We start from the raw sequence: 20,683 nt of genomic DNA on the forward strand, positions 1-20,683 counted from the left end.
AAACATATGCCTGGGGTGTAAGCTTTGTGGGTGTACATACTTACTAACTTGTACATCTTTCCTATGAATTTTAGAATTAAAATGCACATCATCCCTAGAGATGGCTACATCTAAAAAATTAATTTCATCAAAAGATGAATTCACTTCAAATCTCAAAAAGTCTGTAGTAGTATGCAAAAATTCTACATACACATTAAATTCTTCCTTAGTGCCATTCCACAGCAGGAAGGCATCACCTACACATCTTTAAAAGAACATTAAGTGTTCATTTTTATAGCACATCTCTGCTTCTGAAAATATGTATAGTTATTCCCATCTAGCTAAAACTAGATTAGCATAGGTGTTTGCTGTCGGCGTACCCATAGCCACCCCCATACATTGATGGTACATAGGTAATCTACAAACTCTGAACCCAACTCAGTTAAGATTCATTAAAGGTAGGAAATGCCTGTTAAACATGGTTGACTTCTTTGAGAAAGTCACCAAGGCCCCTGGATGAGGGGAAGACAATGCATATCACCTATCTTGACCTAACTCCCACTTGGGTATTATAAAAAAAAAAACTCTCCCAATTGGGATTTAATCCCTACATTACCAGATGGGTAGCCAACTGGCTCACCAACAGGGCACATACTGTCAAAGCAGGTGACTTCACCTATAGCAAAAGACCACTCACCAGTGGCATACCACAGGGTTCTATGCTGGGCCCCTTACTGTTTGGAATTTATTTCTCAGATGTCCAGACAAACATGGATGGGCTGTGGCTGACGCAATTCATTGATGATTGCAAATTGAGAGCAATCACTGAATAGCTATATTTTACCAGCCTGACAAAGTATTTTATAACACTATAAGATACGAGGTAGTGTAGCTACTAGTGCCAAAAATATTGTAATAGAAGTAAGAAAACTGGAAATGTGATCTTTAGAAAAGGATAAAAAATGGAAATTGTGGGAACCATACATGCATTATAATGTTTTGGAGGAGGAGTGTGATTTAAGAGAAGGCAAGAATTGATCAATTTGTGTAATGTTGGATTGATGATAATTGTATAAAAGCATGTATGTGATGTATAATGTTTGTAACTATGAACATGTTAACATGGTTTGTTTTCTTTTATATAAATGTCTGCCTATATCTTAAGTGATAATTCAGTAAAGTTGTTAAAGAAATTGTACAATGAGCATTGGCTGCTAGCATGTTTATATGCTGTGTTTTCTTGTCGAACAGAGAGAGACCTCTCTATGATTGTGGCAGTAGGCAACATCAATAGTAGCTGAACAGTATATATTAGAAACTGTTCTCACAGCCAATGTCCTTGATAGTGTGTGCCATTGTCTTCTCTGTCACAAATATATCTGAATATCCCTTCACCTCTGTTGCTCTCCTACTTTGGATACAATAGAAGAGTCTTCGTGGGTTCTGTTCAAACAGCTTTTTTATATACAAACACATCACGATAGAAGTTTACTGACTTTAACTTAAGTAACTTATATACAAACTAACTACTGCAATCATATATGCTCACTCTCTGGCTGCACTCTCAAAATGACAGTAGGAATAGCATGTGCCTGGTATTTATATATGCATGTTCAGTCCTTGATATGCTTCTTAAAGACACAGCACATACACTCTGATCTACAATCTCCATGACATAGACATTGTTGAACACTTTCAAGTGGACAAAAGCACCATAATGGAGCTTATAGATATGTGCTATCCTGAATGTGGTATCTTGTCGGATGTGTGAAATACCAATCCCTGTGGACATCAAGGTATGTGTAGCATTGATCATTCTTACCACTAAGGTCTTCCAGTGGCCATCAGGAGACATGCTGGGTGTATCAAAAGCACTCTTTCCATGAATAATGCTCTATTTCCTTGATGTTATGCTGCAGTATGTGGAGAAGGATATGCATTTTAATGGACCAGATAGAAAAAAATAGAATTATTCATCAACTCTACAACACAGGTACATAGGTTCATAGGTGTGTACTAGGCTAATGGTCCTGGAGCCTTTACAAGGCTAGCCCATAGGATTACCCTGACATCATGCCACTCGACCTTAGTTCTCAGTGCCTCTGTCGAGTAGAGCCACTGGAGTGATCCCCAAGGTGAATTTTCTATTTCCCATCCACTCATCAAGATTTCTCTTGAAAAGGTCCAGTGAGGTGCTCTGCTTGACATGTATGGGAAGTCTATTCCACAGCATGGGCAGTCTCTGGGTTATGAACCTGTCCCTCCAGCATGTTCTTTTGATTGAGGTAATGTAGTTGCGGTCTCTGGAGTGTGTGGTGCAGAGAGATTGGGATTTCTTTAGATGTAGCATTTCTAACAGAGCTGGGTCAGACATGGCTTTGTAAATCAAGCAGAATTTGCCTCTAAGTAGGTGATATGAGACAGAGAATAGTCAGATTCTTTTGAGTCTGTCCACATAGAACAAGAGTACATGCCTAATGGGGCTTTGTACTCGATGATTGGCCTAATGAGGGAAGAGTAGAGGGAGACAATGACCTCTTTCTTCCTGGATGCAAAACCCTTAGTAATGAGATGTGCCACATAGAAGGACTTTCTGACCACAGTGGCAATGTGGTGGTCAAAAGAGAGGTTGCTGTCAACCTGTGTTCCCAGATCTCTTATAATGTCTTGTGTTTTCAGTGGACTACCATCGATGTGGTAATTCAAAGGAACCGGGTTTTTCCCAAGTGGGATGATGACACATTTTTTGGCATTGAGCTAAAGGCCATGGTTCTGACACCAGTCGTTGGACTCAGTGAGGCCTTTCCATAGGATGCCAACATCACTTGGGGAGTTAATAATAATTCCAAACTTGCAATCTTCTGCAAACTTTGTCAGCCAGAGTCCCTTCATGTTGGCCTGGACTTCAGAGAAGTAGATACCAAACAAGAGAGGATCCAGGACCGAACTCTGTGGGACTCCTCTTGTGACTGATCGGCAGTCTGACTTGGAGTCAGCTACTTTCACACTGTGGGTTCTATCTGTCAACCAGTTTGCAACCCAACTAAGGGTTGATGCCTAGCTTAGTGAGGTTTTATATGATTCTTGGGTGGGGAATGTTATCAAAGGCCTTGGTGAGATCAAGGTAGGCTGTATGAACCACCTTGCCTTCATCCACAGCTCTGGTGACTGACTCAAAGAAGTCAACCAAGTTGAGCAGGCATGATCTACCCTTCACAAAACCAAACTGTGTAGGATCCAGAGTTTGGAGATTCCCTATATCCTTGTTTATTAGGTCCATGGTAATGCATTCCATAGCTTTGCATATCAGACTCATCAGACTAATGGGGTGATAGTTCCCAGGGTTTGTAGTCGCTCCTCCTTTGTGGAGAGGGATGACTGTAGCAGTGCACCATTCGGTATGGACAAAGCCTGAGGTGAGGCTGTGATTGAACAGGGCACACAGGTGAGGTAACAGTTCACTCTGTAGTTCATGTAGAGCACAGCTAGGGATATTGTCAGGTCGCATAGAAGCTGTATTATTGGCCTTGGACAGTGCTGTTTTAACTTGTGCAGCAGTAATACTGGGTGCCTGGCATTCTACTGGTATTGTGAATGGTCCTTTTGGGGGGAGAGAGGGGTAAAGTTGACACTGAATTTGTCGGCCAGTATATTGGCATAGCCCATTTCCCTTGAGGTTCTTCAGCCATTGATTGTATCCACATTGCTCTTAAGGTTCCCGGTGGTCTGATGGACACCAGCTGGAAGGGTTTTCAGCCTATCAACTTCCACGTGGTGTACAATGTACAGACTATTATATAGAATGTGTCTATGCAGCATCCAGGCAATTCCCATGATTCCCACATATATGGCACATCTGACCTATGCTAGCAATTTGAGAGGTGTGATTTACAGGTAGGACATATTATTGACAATGTTGAATAAGCCCTGGAGCCATGGCTTATGGCTTATGACACTGGTACATAACCCACCCAGTATTGCTGAGATGCAATACAACACTGCATTGTTTCAGACCTGAAACATTGTTGAGTGTGTAATCAGACTGATGAAGACCAATGTCAGCTGTATAGAGTCCTCTGATGGTGCACTGCAGTATGCCCCTGAAGCCTACAGCGAGATATTTGCTGTCTGCAGTTCTGTACAACATGGGGATATGCTGACTGCTACAGCAAGATATTGCCATCAGAAGACCAGACAAGCTGGAACCAGTGGCAGAAGACATGTTGGTTGAGGAGCCATCAAAGAAATTGCCTGCAAGGGAAGACCATATGAAACAGAGATGAGTACAATACACTGTAGCACTAGCAAAGAGGTGGAATCTACTCAACAGTTTTGGGACAGATCAGACATAACAAAGATTAAAACTGATGCATGTAGTACTACACTGCATTGCTGTACAATGCACTGAGTGACTGCACTTGCAGCAGACATTACTTACTCATGTAATACAGCAATAATGGCAAGGCGCAATTGTGATCACATGCACAGGTGGGGACAGGTACAGTGATAAAGGTCAGAAATGGTCACATGGGGAAAAAAGGGGCTAAGGATATGGAAGAGAGTGTGTGTGTGCCAAAGCTAGGACACTGGTGGAACTGGGTATACTGTGCAGGAAGGGGGTAGTGTTTCCTGAGGGGTTGTTATCTAGAGTAGTGGGTATTTGCTTAGTATGAGGTTCTGGGAGCATAGATCTTACTTATATGCTTGCTGTGTGTAATTGTGTCTGTGACAGATGTTGGGAATCTTGGGAGGGAATGATGCAGACAGTCATCTTCCCTGGTCATTGGTACATTCCCCTCCAATGAATGACATTGGCTCCAATCCATCTAGCAATGCCAAAGATGAACTGTGAGACTGAGACTGACTAGTTATTCTATGCACCCGACTGCCACATAGATTATGTCTGCATGGATGGCCACACTGTGCTGCACCAGGCTCACCACTTGTGGGCTCTGTGGAGGAGGCAGCATTACATGATTTTGACGTGTCTGTCCTGAAAGGTACACCCACAGTGGAGACTGATGAGCAGTGTCCACAAAAAAAAAAAGGCATTAGCATTAGCATGTAGAGGCAGACATCCCCAATGAGACAGTGTAGGCACCCATATGCCTTTTTAACCCATCAGTCAGTTGGGTAACACCCACATGTACATTTTTATGTCACCTCTGTCATGGTAGTGGTTACATCCACCTGTGACTGTTTGACTGTCTTACACATTCTTTCTGTAATACCAATTGTAGCACCCACTTTAGACAATGCATAGTAGCTATGGCATCGATGACCACTGCTGTGCTACCCCTGAATCCTGTCACCATACTCTATGGTGGTAGCACCATCCACTTCAGGGGCATGATATGGGGAATGAGGAAGCTTTCTGCATAAGGGTGTCAGGCATGACTTTCTTCCATGAGAATTGGAGAGGTGGAAGTAGGCTCCACAGGTAACACAGCTGTACCACTGGATGATGGTGATATTGTGCTCTCCACAATTACTATTACCAGTAGTGGCACTGAGTCCTCACATTGTGATAGTGTTAAACCACCACCATCATCATCCATGTCCAATTCATCACTGACATGAGTTATAGTTAGTTCCACAGTGGAGGACCATATAACATTCTACCTATTAAAGCAGATAAATGCCCATCTGTAACACTGCTATTGCATAACAACCCCACTTCTCAGGGTTTTAGTGCTGTTATGTAACAGTCCCACTTCCTAGTGTTGCAACAACAGCATCAAAAACAATTTTGCACAGAATGAGAACACATGTATGTTGTACTATATGCTTTGTGCATGCATCCCACATGTGCTTGTACAGGAGATATAGCAGTGCTAATTATCCCTGAGCTCATGAGACTGGTATGCCATGAGAATGTGTTATTGACAGAAGGAAATATCAACCTGGTGCTTCCCCAACAGATGCATAGGCTCTGGTATCCAGTTCAGCATACATATCCAGGCCACTGCCAATTATCAGGGTTCTTTCACTCTCCCCAGACATGAACACCAAGAACTCTTGCATGCCAGTGAGGATCGTCAGTCTGCAATTGTAGGCTCCCACCTGTGGCAGTCCTCTCCCATACAATGTCATGTGCCTTTGTGTAGGCATGTAACATCATACTATGAACTGCAGCAAACCTGATGGGCTGCCATTTTGTGGCCATTGACTCTGTTAACATCCACAATCAGCTCATTCTACACATGCTCATCGGAGGCCCAGCCAGTCTTGTCTGGACTCAGGATATTTCTTTTATGCATATGGACGGGCCACAATAGTACATTGATTTCTGCTTGTGAAACTTCTTAAAACCTTCTGCTGATCTTTAGGTGCCATGTATGTACCTGTAAATGGGGACATAGACCTAAGGTCAGGGAGTGGCCACAGAATATGCACAGTGCCACCTTACCAGTCATTCGCCCATTTACAGCTGTGCTTTTATGATGTGCCATGACAATGATATGTCAGCATCTCAGACACTTTCTCATAGTGGTCCATTCTGGTAGCCTGGGGACAGACTGTGCTGACACATGCAACCTGTCATCTGCCTACACTTACCTGTGCCCAACAATACACAACCATTATGTGGCCAACATATTCACCCATGGCCTACATAAGTTTTCCTGTGTGCCACCTCCACAACATCAACTTTATACCACATCTGATCCATGAATGAAGAGCTTTTGCATTACAGCATGTTCCTCCTCATCTAAGAAACCTACCAGGGGGGTATAGTCCACCTCTGACAGCCCAATAGCCATACATATAGAGAGTTGTTGCTAGCTGCACCTGTGCCATGTATTCTTTCATTCATCATTTTAACCCTTCCTGTGCTCTCCAAATGCCTGTCAGCAGGTTGTTGTGGAGTAATCCTTCTGACAAGAAATAAAAAATCATAAAGCATTCTTCCTGCATGCAAAGAGCCTATGTGCCCTTACCATAGCAAATGTAGAATAGTTCTTTACAATGTACATTAGCATAAATACTTTGTTTGGGATTAACTCAGTTTTCCAGACAAAATTAGGTAGCATGATGATCACCACAAAGGCAGTTGCTATTTGTGATGTAATTTTGTGGCTTGTAGTATGTGAATTATGATAATGGGGCAAGTTATGAGATGTCTCTGAATTCCGCATTTATTGCAAAGTTTACCAGCTCAGGATTATGCAATAAGGCTCATGCATGCACATGGACCATAGACTGTAAATTATTTTAGCATGTTTGGGCAAGTACATAACTTCCTTAGGGCCATGAGCTTCGTCCCCTGTGGGTGCTATTCCACTATCTCCAGTGCATCTGTAACTCCACCTACCACCCCATGACAGCACTGTTGTTGATGTGTTACTATGTAGTGGCATTGAGTAACATGCACAGCCATGCAGCCCTTTGAGGGTGTCACATGGTTCACACAAAGTGCATTGCTATGAATCTGCTGTCATTTCCCCACCTGATATCAATCTGTGAGGTGGCCTTAGCATCTGAAGGGGCTGAATTATGAAGGCTTCCTGTATAGTGCAGGAGGGAGATAAATATTTCCTGTATCAGCACCACTATAAGCTGCTTCTAGTGAAATCTTATGAAGGTTCCCAGTACAAGGTGGATACTTGGCACTACCTTGCTAGGCATCACACATATTGGTGAGGAATGCTGGCATCATTACCGCTACCTGAATAAGCACCACCATGGCCTTTTTAGCCAATGGGAAGAATACATTAAGAAGGAGGAGCTGGGATACTGCAGTGAGTGGTTGCAACTGGTGGCTGCTTAGACACAAGTAGATTCAGCTATTGTTGTTGTGCATGGACATGTTTTTTTTCTGTTTTTCAGCACTAATGAGAAAACGAATAACTAGCTGATATACCAGAAGAGGCAAACTCACTTGTCCAAGTATTGGGTTAACTATATGGAACTGATGTTATATCTGCATATCTGTTACTCACCTGCTTCAATGTCCATTTTTGCATTGCTGATAATTATTAACTCCAGTGATTACAGCTTTGCTTTATGTTGCACCTTGCTTGTAACTGCAAATTGAACTGTTCTGCTGTACATCCTGGTACTGCCAGGAATTCCCAACAATGTAATGGTGATGTAGACTGGGTTAACAGTGAGTATGCTACCACAATTCTCAATGTCATGCTCTGCTTTGAACCTGATTGGTTGGCCACATCCATACATGTCTAGCCTGCCATTACTATGACTCTCAGGTGATGCTTCATGGTGGTTGTCAAATGTTATCATGTGACACTCTCACTGAGATTCAGTACTGAATGTATCCTCATTTTGGAATTCTGTTGCAGGGTATACATACATGGTCCCCACATGCCACACAAGACAACATGTGGTAGGATGTGTCTTGCAATAGCTGTTGTTCAGACCAACTTCATTGTCCATGGCTGTCATATGGTTTACCACTTACAGATTGTGTCAACATCATATCTACAGGAGACTATTTAAGTGGCATGTCATCTTGAGCCATGTGACACACATACTTCTGTGGGGGTCTATAATATTTCCTTTAAAGATGTCTCCATTAAATTCCTATTCATCATCACAACTACATTGAACGCTGCATCCAGCGAACGGTCACTACATCAAAGTTTTTCCCTGGTGAAGTAACTAGGTGGCCAGCATCATGAATTAGCCCTTTTCTGCATTGTATGGCAATCTTGGTGTTGGTAGTCTTGGTGTGGGGGGGGCAAAGACTCCCATCTTCATGAGTTTAAAATTATGTAGTTCATATTATGATTGCTCTGTTGGCCAAGTACTTTCTTTCCTGAGGAAAGAAGTTTGATTGTAATGTTTGCTGAATGGTTGTTCGATGGGTAGTGATCGGTGAACAGCCATTCGATGGAGACATCTTTTGAGGAAATAATATAGATCCCTTCTTTGGTACATTTTTGTTAGGACACAATATTATTCTTGGTTAGCCATAAAATAATTAACTGCATTTTAGTTCTCCGGGTCTTGTTTTACCACCCAGCTTAGCAGACATTACTGATAATTGCTTTTGCTTTTCTCTTTATAACAGTAGTCTCCTTTTATTTTTATTTATTTATTTAGTTTATTTATTTACATTTGTTGACCGGGAGTGTCCGACTGGATGTAGGTCCATTTTCAGTGGAGGCCCGGGGAGAAAAGCTCCACAGTTAAAATATACAGACAGTAGTTACACTGGAGTTACATAGCAATTAACAGTTTGATCAACATAACAATTAAAAAATACAAACATAGTTACAGATGAAGAACATAGTTCATCAGTAGACAATTAGAATCTTTATCATCTACGAAGTACATAACAGACATTAACAATTGTTACAAGAAGAAGTTCCTGCTGTATAAGTAGTTAGGCTTATGAGCATCCGAGCTTGCTATAATCAAGGTAGTTAGTGGGGTGGAAAGAAAGGTAGTGTTTTTAGGTGTGCTTTTAGTAAAGTTTTGAAGTGGGTGCATGATGGTACAGAGATAATTGTGGGTGGGAGGAAGTTCCATAATTTGGCTATGGTGCAAGAGAATAGTGCTTCACCAGCAGAGTTATTGGCTTTAGTGACCAGTAAGTTATTTTTCTGCTGGATCTTAGTGGTCTGGTGGTGTGATAGGGTTGGAATAGATTCTGGAGGGATTGGACTTTTAGTGGATTATTTACTAGTTTGTGGGCGAGTGTGAGTTGATACCATTGAAGGAGGTGAGGGAGTTCAAGCCAGCCCAGTTCAGCAAGTGAGAGACAGTGGTGACTATGGTAGGATGCCCCTGTGGTGAATTTGGCAATTTTGTTGTAGCAGGTCTCTAGCTTGTTTAGATTGCATTGCTTTAGGTTGGTACATATTGGAGAGGCATAAAGGAGGGTGGAGATAAGGTGGGAATTTTCTACTGAAATCTTTGCTGCTTTGGTGAGAAGTTGCTTATTTCTGTATAACGCTCCTAGTTTTTTGTGGACTTTTTTTATGGTCATGGATACGTGAATGTCAAATTTTAGTTTATTGTCTAGTTCCTTTCCTAGCAATTTGGTGTGCTCTGTTGGGTGTATAGTGGTGCTGTCTTTTGCTGTGATGTTAAAGTGAGAGTTGTTTTGAGTATGTTTGATGGGTTGGAAGATGAGTAGTTTAGTTTTGTTTGGGTTGAGTATTAATTGGGCATTGGATAACCAAGTTTCAACAGAGGAAAAGGCTTCCTGTGTGACTTTTTGCAATTTGGGAAGGGACTGGGCTGAGTAGATGATGGTTGAGTCATCTGTATATTGTATGAGTGTGCTATGTTTGGTGGCAGAGGCTAGATTATTGGTGAAAACAGAGAAGAGTAGGGGTCCAAGGATGGATCCCTGGGGAACCCCTATAGAGACAGGTAGTTGGGGAGATATGTCATTCTGCTATACAATGGATTGTTGGCGGTCAGACAGGTAACTCTGAAACCAGTTGGTGACTGATTGAGAGAAGGATAGGTTATTGAGGACAGAGATAAGGTGTTTGTGTATGACCATGTCAAATGCTTTAGATAGGTCTAGGAAAGTAGCAGAGGAGAGATAGCCATTGTTTTTATGCTGAAGGATAGTGTTAGTAAAGGAGAGTAAGGCAGTGGTGGTGCTATGGTTTGGTCAGAAACCATGCTGAGTATTGGAAAGGAGGTTGTTAGTAAGGAAGTAGTCTGAGACCTGAGAGTGAATGCATCTCTCTAGTATTTTGGAGAGTGGAGAGAGAATAGCTATGGGGTGGTAATTGGTTAGTTCTGTGGAGGGGCCACCTTTGTGGAGGGGAATTATATGTGATACTTTACATAGTGTGGGAACATAACTTTCTGACAGAAATTGGTTATCAAGATGGATACTGGGTAGGCTAGAGCATCAGCTGCGATTTGTAGGTATTCACTTGGGAGGTTGTCTGCTGTTAATTTGGTGGGCTTAAGTTTAGTTAAGAGTTTTTTATGTTGGAGGTAGGAACAGGAGAAAAAGAGAAGACAGTGGGAAGATTACTAGTTGAAGGTGTGGGTTGGAGTGGAGGGGGGTTGTGTTGTCGAGCTAGTGATAGTATGGTTTGTGTGAAGTGTGTGTTGAATGAGGTAGCAATATTTTTGGAGGAGTGAGGGATGTTAGGAGGACGCGTACTGACTTTACCTGGGTGGAGGATGGAGTTTATGGAGGACCAGAATTGTTTGGGGTTGTGTTGGGAGGAGTATATGGTAGACTGGTAGTATTGCAATTTGTCCTGTTTTATTAGCTTTTTGACGTTATTGCATAGTTCTAGGAATTTCTGTCTAGTTGAGGGGGTTTTGATTTTGTGCCAGTGCTCCCAGGCTTTATCCCTGTTTTTCATTTCTGACTTAGTGGTTTTCTATAGCCATGGGGAGGGTTGTGCTTTGGTTCTGGAAAGTCTTATGGTGGTGTGGTAATTAAGAATGCTCAGGAAGGTAGTATTAAAAAATTCAACTGTGTCATCAAGACTGAGGTACTTTAAAGGATGCCAGTTACATTCTTTGAGGGATGAGATGAATGTGAGTGGGTTAAAGTTTAGTTTTTTATGTATTTGACGGTAGATGACAGGTTTAGCTTGGTATAGGTGTTTTTTGAGTAGGAATGTTGGGGAGTGATCACTGAGGCTATCCCATAAGCAGCCTGCAATATATGACTGGGGGCTCTTACTGACTAGTATCCAATCCAGGGTAGCGTGCTTGTTGGAGTTTTTATTTTTTCCTGGTTGGTGACTGGACTAGTTGGGTGAAGCCATGAAGGTTTAGATGATGGGTTGGATGGTTGCCAGAACAGGATTGACAGTCAATATTGAAATCACCTAAAATTATAGTTTCTTGGGGGAGATGGTGGGGTAGACCTGCTGAGGAGGTTTTCTAGTGGAGGGATGTTTTGGCCAGGTGGGAAGTAGCATCCAGTTATGTTGATGGTTTTATTTTTGTTTATTTTGAAGTTGGTATATATTATTTCTTCATTGCCTATTTGTGGAGCTGATTTTAAGATCTGGATGTTTAGATGCTGATTAAATATTATAGCTACACCACCTCCTTTCTTGTTTAGCCGGTCTACTCTTAGTATGCCTTAACTGGTAGGGAGGATTTGCTCACAGGAAATGTGAGGTCTTAGCCAGGTTTCTGTCAGGATGACTATATCTGGGGAGTACAAGTTTATGGTGGCATGGAGTTCATGGACCTTTTTGGATATACTTCTAATATTTAGGCTTAGTAGAAGAAAGTCACTTGGCTTTCTATTGGCTGTGATTTGGGAGAAGTTGTGGTTTCTAGTCTGATTATGAGGAGTGGGGTTGGAGATGGTGGGACCAGGGTCGGGGTGCATGTCTCCACTTAGGGCTAGTTTTGATATGCATGAGGTTATTAGTTTTCACAGTTTTTGTATGTGTTTTATTAGGGAAACTTTATGATTTTGCTCTGTGGGTAATAGGTATGGTGGTAGGGTTACTATGTTAAGTTGTAGGGATGCTTTTTGTTTGAGTAAGATAGTTGATAGAATATGTGGGGGGGGCATAGGGATGGTTCTTGAGTTAGTGGGAGGGGAGCTGAGTGAGGGTGAGACATGAGTGGTGGTGTGAGTAGTAGTACAGTGGTAGTGGTTGAGTGGGGGAATGATGGAGTTTTGGTAGGATGTAAGATATGCAAGGAGAGTGCATGCAGTGAGCATAGGTATGGTATGCTTATACATGTTAGCTGAGGAGGAGTGATAGTAGTGGGAAGATGGAGGAGGTATTGTTGGATTTAGTGCCATGGTTGGCTGTTGGAAAGATGGGAGGGGTTTGCGTGTGTAATAAAGGTAGGACCACTGGGGGCAGGAGGTAATTGGGGGTAGGGTGGGGAGTGAATCAGGCAGTGACCGTGTTAGTTGCTCTTATGAGGGGGCTGGAAACAATCAGGTAACAGAGTAAACTGATAAAAGAACATATGATAGTGAATGTGGAGACTCAGGTAGGTACCCTATATTTCCACAAACTATCAGTTAGCTGTGCCCCAGTTCAGGCAGTTTTAGTAAGTTTTATGGCAGGGCTGAGCATAAAGTGATCAAATAGTGGTTGTAGTTTTAAAAATGGTGCCTGCCACAGGTAATATTTATTAACTTTGGGATTGGCTTAAGGTAATAAACAGGGAAGGGGGAGGGGGAGAACAAGGGTGTGAGTAGTCAGTTCTTTTGTACTGCTGCTAATGAGCCAAGATCAAGCAATGACAAGTTTGTGTTTAAGAAACAATCAAAATTGTCCAAGGACTGCTCTGAAGCAGTAAGTCATTTCTTAACCATTTCTCAGGTGGAAAAACAGGATAACCTTATATCAGTAGGCTACTGTGGTCTCAATTTAAATTAACAAACACACAGTATTCGATCAGTTATGGATACTATTTGCTAACAGAAGGGAATAAAAGAGAAAATGGAAGATGAGTGTGTGTGTATGTGTGTGTGTGTGGGGGGGGGGGGGCTGCTTACAAGCCAAAGCAGAGTGCTCTCCAGGGGATAATGAATATTAGCTCAAGCAGGTAGACACATACTCAAAGTTAACTTTAGCTGTTTGTGTTTGCAGAATGTTCAGACTCGGACTGCGCTTATCTTATAACAATGTATCCACCGGTAGGATAAAAGATAAAGGTGGTACCGCAGCTGAATACTTAGAATCGTGTTAGGTCTAGAAAAGAATAGTACAGAGCGGAGTAAGCACTTTTGAGGTGGTAAAGATATATTATAAAGATTACAAAAACAAACTGAGCAAATAGCTACTGCATACAGGAAAATATGTCTTGAATCAACTACTAGTATATGCAGATACTGAGCTAACTGGAAAAACACATCAGTGAGAAGGGACCTCAGCTGACAGGTATGCAGTCACAGATAAAAATATAGTGAGCAGCTCTCGGTTCTGGGTCTCTAATGTGATTCTATCCACCACTAACAGCACAATTATATAGAAATAATTAGACACCAACATGAGCTGTCTTCACACAACACATATACATGAATAACATTAGTTAACAAGGTGCAGCTATGCAAATAGACCATACTATTATACTAAAAACAACTTGGTGCAGACAAACACAATGCTAGCATGCCATAGTAACTTCCAGTAATAAAGCATAAATCATATTAGATGTCTAACACAGTTCAACATAAATAAGCATATACAGTTGTAAAACACTTACTGGAGAGACACTAAGCTCCTCATGGGCCTGCAGCAGAGTGGATTGTAGTTTTAATTTTTTTTCATTTGTTGCTTTAGTTCTTTATTTCCATTTATGTTTATCTTTATGCAGTGTCCTTTATTGTAGGAGATTTGATGAGGCAGTGGTTATCAAACCTTCCAACTGGTTTTCCATTACCTGCAGAGTCTCCAGTTATCCCCAGGCCTGTCTCTCTGCTGGGTGATGGGTGCCACCCAGCAGGATATGATCTACAAGGTTTGCATGTGTTCTCTGATGGTTGATATCTGGTGGGGGATGTAGGTTATTCATCTGGAGTGCCACTGGTGGATCATACTATGTTACCCAGCAAGAGATGTAAGGCAGGGAGATAGCATTAGTAACCCTTACTGGCTTTCTGGAGCATGTCATTGTGCAGCTGGCAGAATGACACCACCAAATGACCTCAACCATCTGGCCACTTCTAGCTTGGCCCAGCCATGATGGCAGTCACAGAGGTGACTGACCTCTGGCTGGGTGTGACACTGTGCAGCACAATAGACATCTGTTACCTCATGGTATCTCCCTTCATGGTGTTCCACTTCCTTGTGCTTCACTTCCCTACCCTGTTTGTGGTTAAGTCTTCCCCATAACCAACTGTCCTCAGTCTATCTCTTTGTCTATTTGTATTTGCCCTATGTGTTTCCCCCCTTTTTGTGTCAGCACCACCCCAGTTGGTCCTTTTCTGTCTGTTGAGTTTGTTTTTCTGCCCCGTTAGCATTCATCTATTTTCTTTCCTGCTCACACCTTCCCTTTACTACCTTTCCTTGTATGATTCTTGTTAAAAAATTAGCAACTATCCCATAATAAAATACGTACATTTTCTACCCTGACCCCTTCCCAGTCTTCCCTTCATATGTTCCTTCTATGTGTTCTTTTATCTGATCTTCCCCCTTTTGGCTGTCTTATATACCCCTATCTTTCCCATTTACAGCAATATGTACTAGAGACTTAATCAGGGCTTTCAGCTGTACTTGTAGCAGCACATTGCTGCTCAGTTGATAGTTTCTAGGGAGCGATTTAGGTGAGCTGTGTTGTGTTGTAGGACTGTTTGCGTAGATTTTGTCATGTAGTTTGTAATATTACTTTTTATATTGTAGTGAATGGGAAAGACAGTCCGTGTTTCACTTATTTCTTTCTTTATTAAGTTTGCTTAGTGTTCTTCTATTAAAGTAAGCATAGTTATATTGTTTTAAGCTGGATATGGCATTTGCAAGGTGCTTCTGTGAATGTTTTTTCTGTACAGTGTGTGAACTTTTACTTTAGCTTTTAATGAGAAGAATAGCAGATTTTAAAAGATGAGAGAAAGAGCACTGCAGAAGGTCTTCACTGTCCAGCAATGATATGTGGAAAAGTAAACCAGCTAAACCCATAGTATGATGACATTATGGTCGGTGGAGCATGACTAATTAACACTGGAGGCTATACAAGGATCACTGTTCTGCATACTTCACAACCTTGTAGTGAAAAAATTCTGGACAAAGCCCCAAAATCAGGGATAATGTTTAAATATTCTTCTTCTTAACTTTGAAATTGATTGAATAACAGGTTTTACATTAGCATACATTTTCTGAAGGGCATGAAGTCCAAACTCTAATGTTTGTCACTATGTAGTGAACATATTCAGCAATGATTTGCCAGAAAACCACACATTTTATGTAGAACAGACCAAAAATATGAGGCAAAAATCTGGGCATTCTTCAAAATTCTGGGCACTTGTGTGAATATTTCATCAAGAGCAGGTAACAATATTCAGATACATTATATATTAACTATTCCTGACATAAGCTGGGGGGGGGCTGATGATACTGTATAGCTCCAGATGGCCTCATAATATGCCCAGTCCCACAATAAAATCTGTTCTCTGGTCCCACTACTGAATGCCAGATAGATAAAACTGTCAGTCATGCAGTGTTAAGGCTGTGGAAAAAATAGTGGCATGCTCTGGTGTACCACAGCTACATCATCGATATCACTGCATTTCTATTAAAAAATCACGGTTGCGCCATGAATATGCAAAGAAGAGACAATGTTTGCATCATCCCTATGTAAGGAGACAATGTTTGCATCATCTACATGTAAGAAGGAGGCAGACACTGCTAACATAACTGCATGTGGTTTGATGTTACCAGAAGAACCTGTAGACAGTGCTTCCACAAGATTTTGTCATGTACTGTTTGCAGTACTACTGCTGATACAAAGGTGGAGGCTCTTCCTATATGGGAAATGCCAATTTACTTCAATGCTACTAGCATTGTTTTGGAAGTATACAATGGTGTGTCATGCCAGAATATATTTTCAAAGTATTCTGGTGCAGCAAGGGGCAGATGTTTCCAGAAACAGGATCAGTCTTCTGTGATTTCTCATTAGCCTACACAGCATGAGGAATTATAAAGATCTGTACAGAAATCAATCAGGATCAAATGCTTTAGGCAGTTAGACAAGTCAAGCAAAATTTGTCTTACAGTGTGGCCTTTAATATGGAGAGTTTACACAAATTTTTGAAGGTCTGACAATGTGCCAGGGTGTAGATAAACCGTTGGTTAGAAACCAAGATGATGAACAAATGAACAGAGAAATGAACATGTTCCAAATATATAAATAACAATTTTGGCTCTCTGTTGAAATGTCAGCACTCAAAATACTGAGTGCTGAAAAGCTGAAAAAAAAAAAGACTGAAAACCAGGCGAAAGGTGAATCTCAAATAGCGTGCCCTTGCACCCCCCATACCATCATATATCAATTACAAGATCACCATACATTGGAGAAAAGGGAATATTCTGAAAAATGGCATCTTAGGCTTAGTATATACAAGTCTGATCTTTCATAGGTTACTACTAGGCTAACTGCCCTTATGGCCATTTTAAACCTAGCCAGTTACTCCATGTGAGAATCAAACCCTGCATCTTGGGCCTGTAAGATAAATACCATAACCATTATCTCAACTGCCCAACCTTTTCTGCCATTGAGTCTACATTTTGGGACTCACTTTAGCAGGTCCCAGCATTTTTAATGGTTACCAACAATTTCTCTCTACAGTGTTTCAGAAAATGCTTTTAGCACACCCTTTCTCTGGGGTCTGCTGTTAATATGGATATTGATATCACTTTGTTGAGCCTTTATTTATGGACACAGCATGGCAAAGTCAAATCATTGACTCTCAGATTACTAATATTCAGTATTAGGGTTTAACATGGATGCTGTGGGGAGGTGGTGAGTTCAACACTGCCCTATTTCCATCCTCTGCAGTATGTCAGTGAATCAGGTGTAAAGGAAAGGGTCATACCGAGTATTCCCTTATCCCCGCTGTACTGTGATCTAAGCAACAGTTTGCTTAGTTGTACAATCAACAGTACATGTTGATGTACAACTAAATCTACATGCAAACTGCATGTTTTCTCTTTTTTTCTTTTTTTTGCGAAAGTGAGTTTGCTGTAGTACATTTCAATGTAACGTACGTTTGATCTAAAGACTAGGACCCATATATATATATATATATATATATATATATATATATAAATAACGTCGACCAGAAATGTCAGATCCGAAATTTCGCATACTAAACAAATGTGAAAATGAAAACATTGTTTGATGTTTTCGACATAGCAGAAGGTGACATCAGTCACCTTCTGTTATGCACATTAATGTACCATTGAACTGAACAGTCAATGTTACATTAAATCCACTCTTTTGCTGCACCCCCCCCCATACCCCCTGCATATTTAATATGCCAACTCCGAGATCGCACTACGGTGAGGAAATGGAGTAATTCCCTGTTCCACACTGGAGCGCAACCTCAGTTCACAGTGTGGGTATGTCGATTATCAGATGGTCAAGTGCACCATGCAACTCAACCATATGAGAATCGATGTACTGGGGTTCTATTAACTGAACCTTTCAGACCAGGTTTTCGAACACACTGTGTTCGAAATAATGACGCTCGCACACACTATAGTAAACCATATAGTATATATATATATATATATATATATATATATATATATATATATATATATATGTGTGTATGTATATATATATATATATATATATATATATATATAGACACAACTCATGTTGCAATATGTATCTCTTTTGTGAGCATTACAGAGGATTGTGATCAGGTCAGTAATCATAAGCAAGTTGTTACATATGAAACAAATGTTGAGAAATTCATTTTGAGAGTGGATTGAAATGAAACTCAAGAAGTGAACCTTGGTATCCATTTCAAGAATATATAACAAGTTGGTTATGACTGCTGAGATCCAATCATAATTCTTCCTAGTGCATGGATCTTTACGTGTTCCATGTACTTACCAGTTACAGAGAATGACAGGGAAAGAAGAAGAATAGTGTAGATAATCTAAGTGTTTCACAGTTTTGAGAGGAGTGATATACTTAGTGCTTCCAGAGTAGGGTTTGCCTGCGAGCCATCAACATTTTTCTTTTCAGTTTACCATTTGTCAGAAATTAAATAGTGAAAATAGCGGGCCAAAAATAACAAAACTAGAAACACACACAAAAAAAATCTTTTTTTTGCAGGAGGAGGGCCCCTGGACTCCTCCCAGTGTAGGGGAAAACCCTGACACACCATGAAATTATATACACCAACTCCATGGTCATACCAATCAAAATGTGCTTCAACAAAGTATTAGTTTAAGGGTACTTAATTCAGCAAACTACATTATCAGTGAAACTTTCTGCACATACAATATTTCATCACACTGAGTTCTCCTTCCTCCCATCTCTAAACACTGTCTCCTTCCCCACACCACAAACTTTAATATTTCTCCCCCCAAAAAGTATTCATTTTTAGCATCTATAAACTTTATCTTCACTATTGTGCTTATCTTTACATTCATAGATTCATAGTTGTATACTGGACTAACACCCACTAGGGTCCTTAAAAGCCTATCACTGCAACCCAAATGTGGCCCACAAATTTGATTTATCCTTGATTTATAGGGGGTGATTTACTGACTGATTTTGTCCATCAGAGACATAGGATTCAGACCAGGGGTGAATTTATGATTACCCATCCATTGGTCCAAGTTGAGATTAAATAGTGATAGGGAGGAAATCTGCTTCACATGGATAGGGAGCCTATTTCAAAGAATGGGAATTCATTGAGAAACATTTCTGTCTCTCCAACATTCATTTTCAAAGCTCACTGATTGTTTTCCTTGAGAGGTTTTGCACCAAATTAATTTCAGCCCACTCAGTGTCACCTCACTATTCTCAGGATTGTTTTACTTCTCTACCCTACACCCATTCTCACACATCCCTACATCATTCAACTCACCCAGTCCGTCACTACGTACTCTTGCCTCTCCCATATACAGCACAGGGTCATTCAAATCACCCAGTCCATCAGTGCCTACTCCTTTCTCTCCCATACAGAGCACATGGTCATTCAAATCACCTAGTCCATCACTACCTACTCCTACCTCTTTCATAAATAACACAGGCTCTGGTCAGATCAGAGCCACTCACATCCCTTTGGATCCCGATTGATGTAATAATACTCCTAACTATGGACAGAAACCATCTCTCTGGCGCATCATCTTTATCGACTTTACAAAATCTTTCATCTTCATTGAACATGTCAATCCTCCTCCTCTGCCACTTACTACAAAAAGGCATTAGCCTGATTGCCTACCTTGATTTCAAAGCTACCTCATCAATCATCATTTGTCCATCAAAAATCCTACCTTGATTTATCAAGGAGTCTCACAAGGTCTATACTTGCTCCTCTATTATTCTCCATCGTACTGTAACTTATGAGTTATTGTACTCATGTCTGATCATTTTTTGATTTGAGGCTTAGACTGAAATTGGTCAGACTTGATCAGTACTCTACCGCAGTAAACAAATTCAAATAAATGTCCTTTATACTGACAAAGACTCCTCCCACCACACATTAGCCAATCCCACAAGTCTACACCACAAAACAACCACCCATAACTTTCTCCACTTTATCTTCTTCTGGCTTTTCCCAGGTAGGGGTCACTAGAGTGGATCACCTGTCTGCTCATGATTGGCAGTGGAGTTTTACAGTGTCGAGTTGCCAGCCCGGTGCCCATCTTTCCACTGAAGGCACACACATGCACACACTCATGCCTAGGGCCAATTTAGAGTATCCAATCTGCCTACTGCATGTCTTTGGGAGGAAACAGGAGCTCCCAGAGGAAACCCATGCGACCACAGGGAGGACATGCAGACTCCACACAGAAGGCACCCCAGCCAAGGATCAAACCGGAGAACCTCTTGCTGTGAGGCAGCAAAGCTAACCGCTGCACCACCATGGCCACTACTTTCTCCACTTTATCTCAAACAAGTATTATTCCATACTACTCTAGTCACCTAATGCTACCCATTACTTTCATCATTCATCTAATTAGTATGGACTATATTTCATCCCTCTTGCCTCAAACACAAAAATACCATAGAAATACACTTTGAAATAAAAACATCTAATCTAATTAGAATCCATCTCCCATTTTCTCTGACGGATATTCCCAAGACATCCACAGGC

Source organism: Protopterus annectens, chromosome 2.part0 (genome assembly GCF_019279795.1).
Source record: "Protopterus annectens isolate FY-2018-M chromosome 2.part0, PAN1.0, whole genome shotgun sequence".
In the NCBI taxonomy this organism is placed as follows: Eukaryota; Metazoa; Chordata; order Ceratodontiformes; family Protopteridae; genus Protopterus; species Protopterus annectens.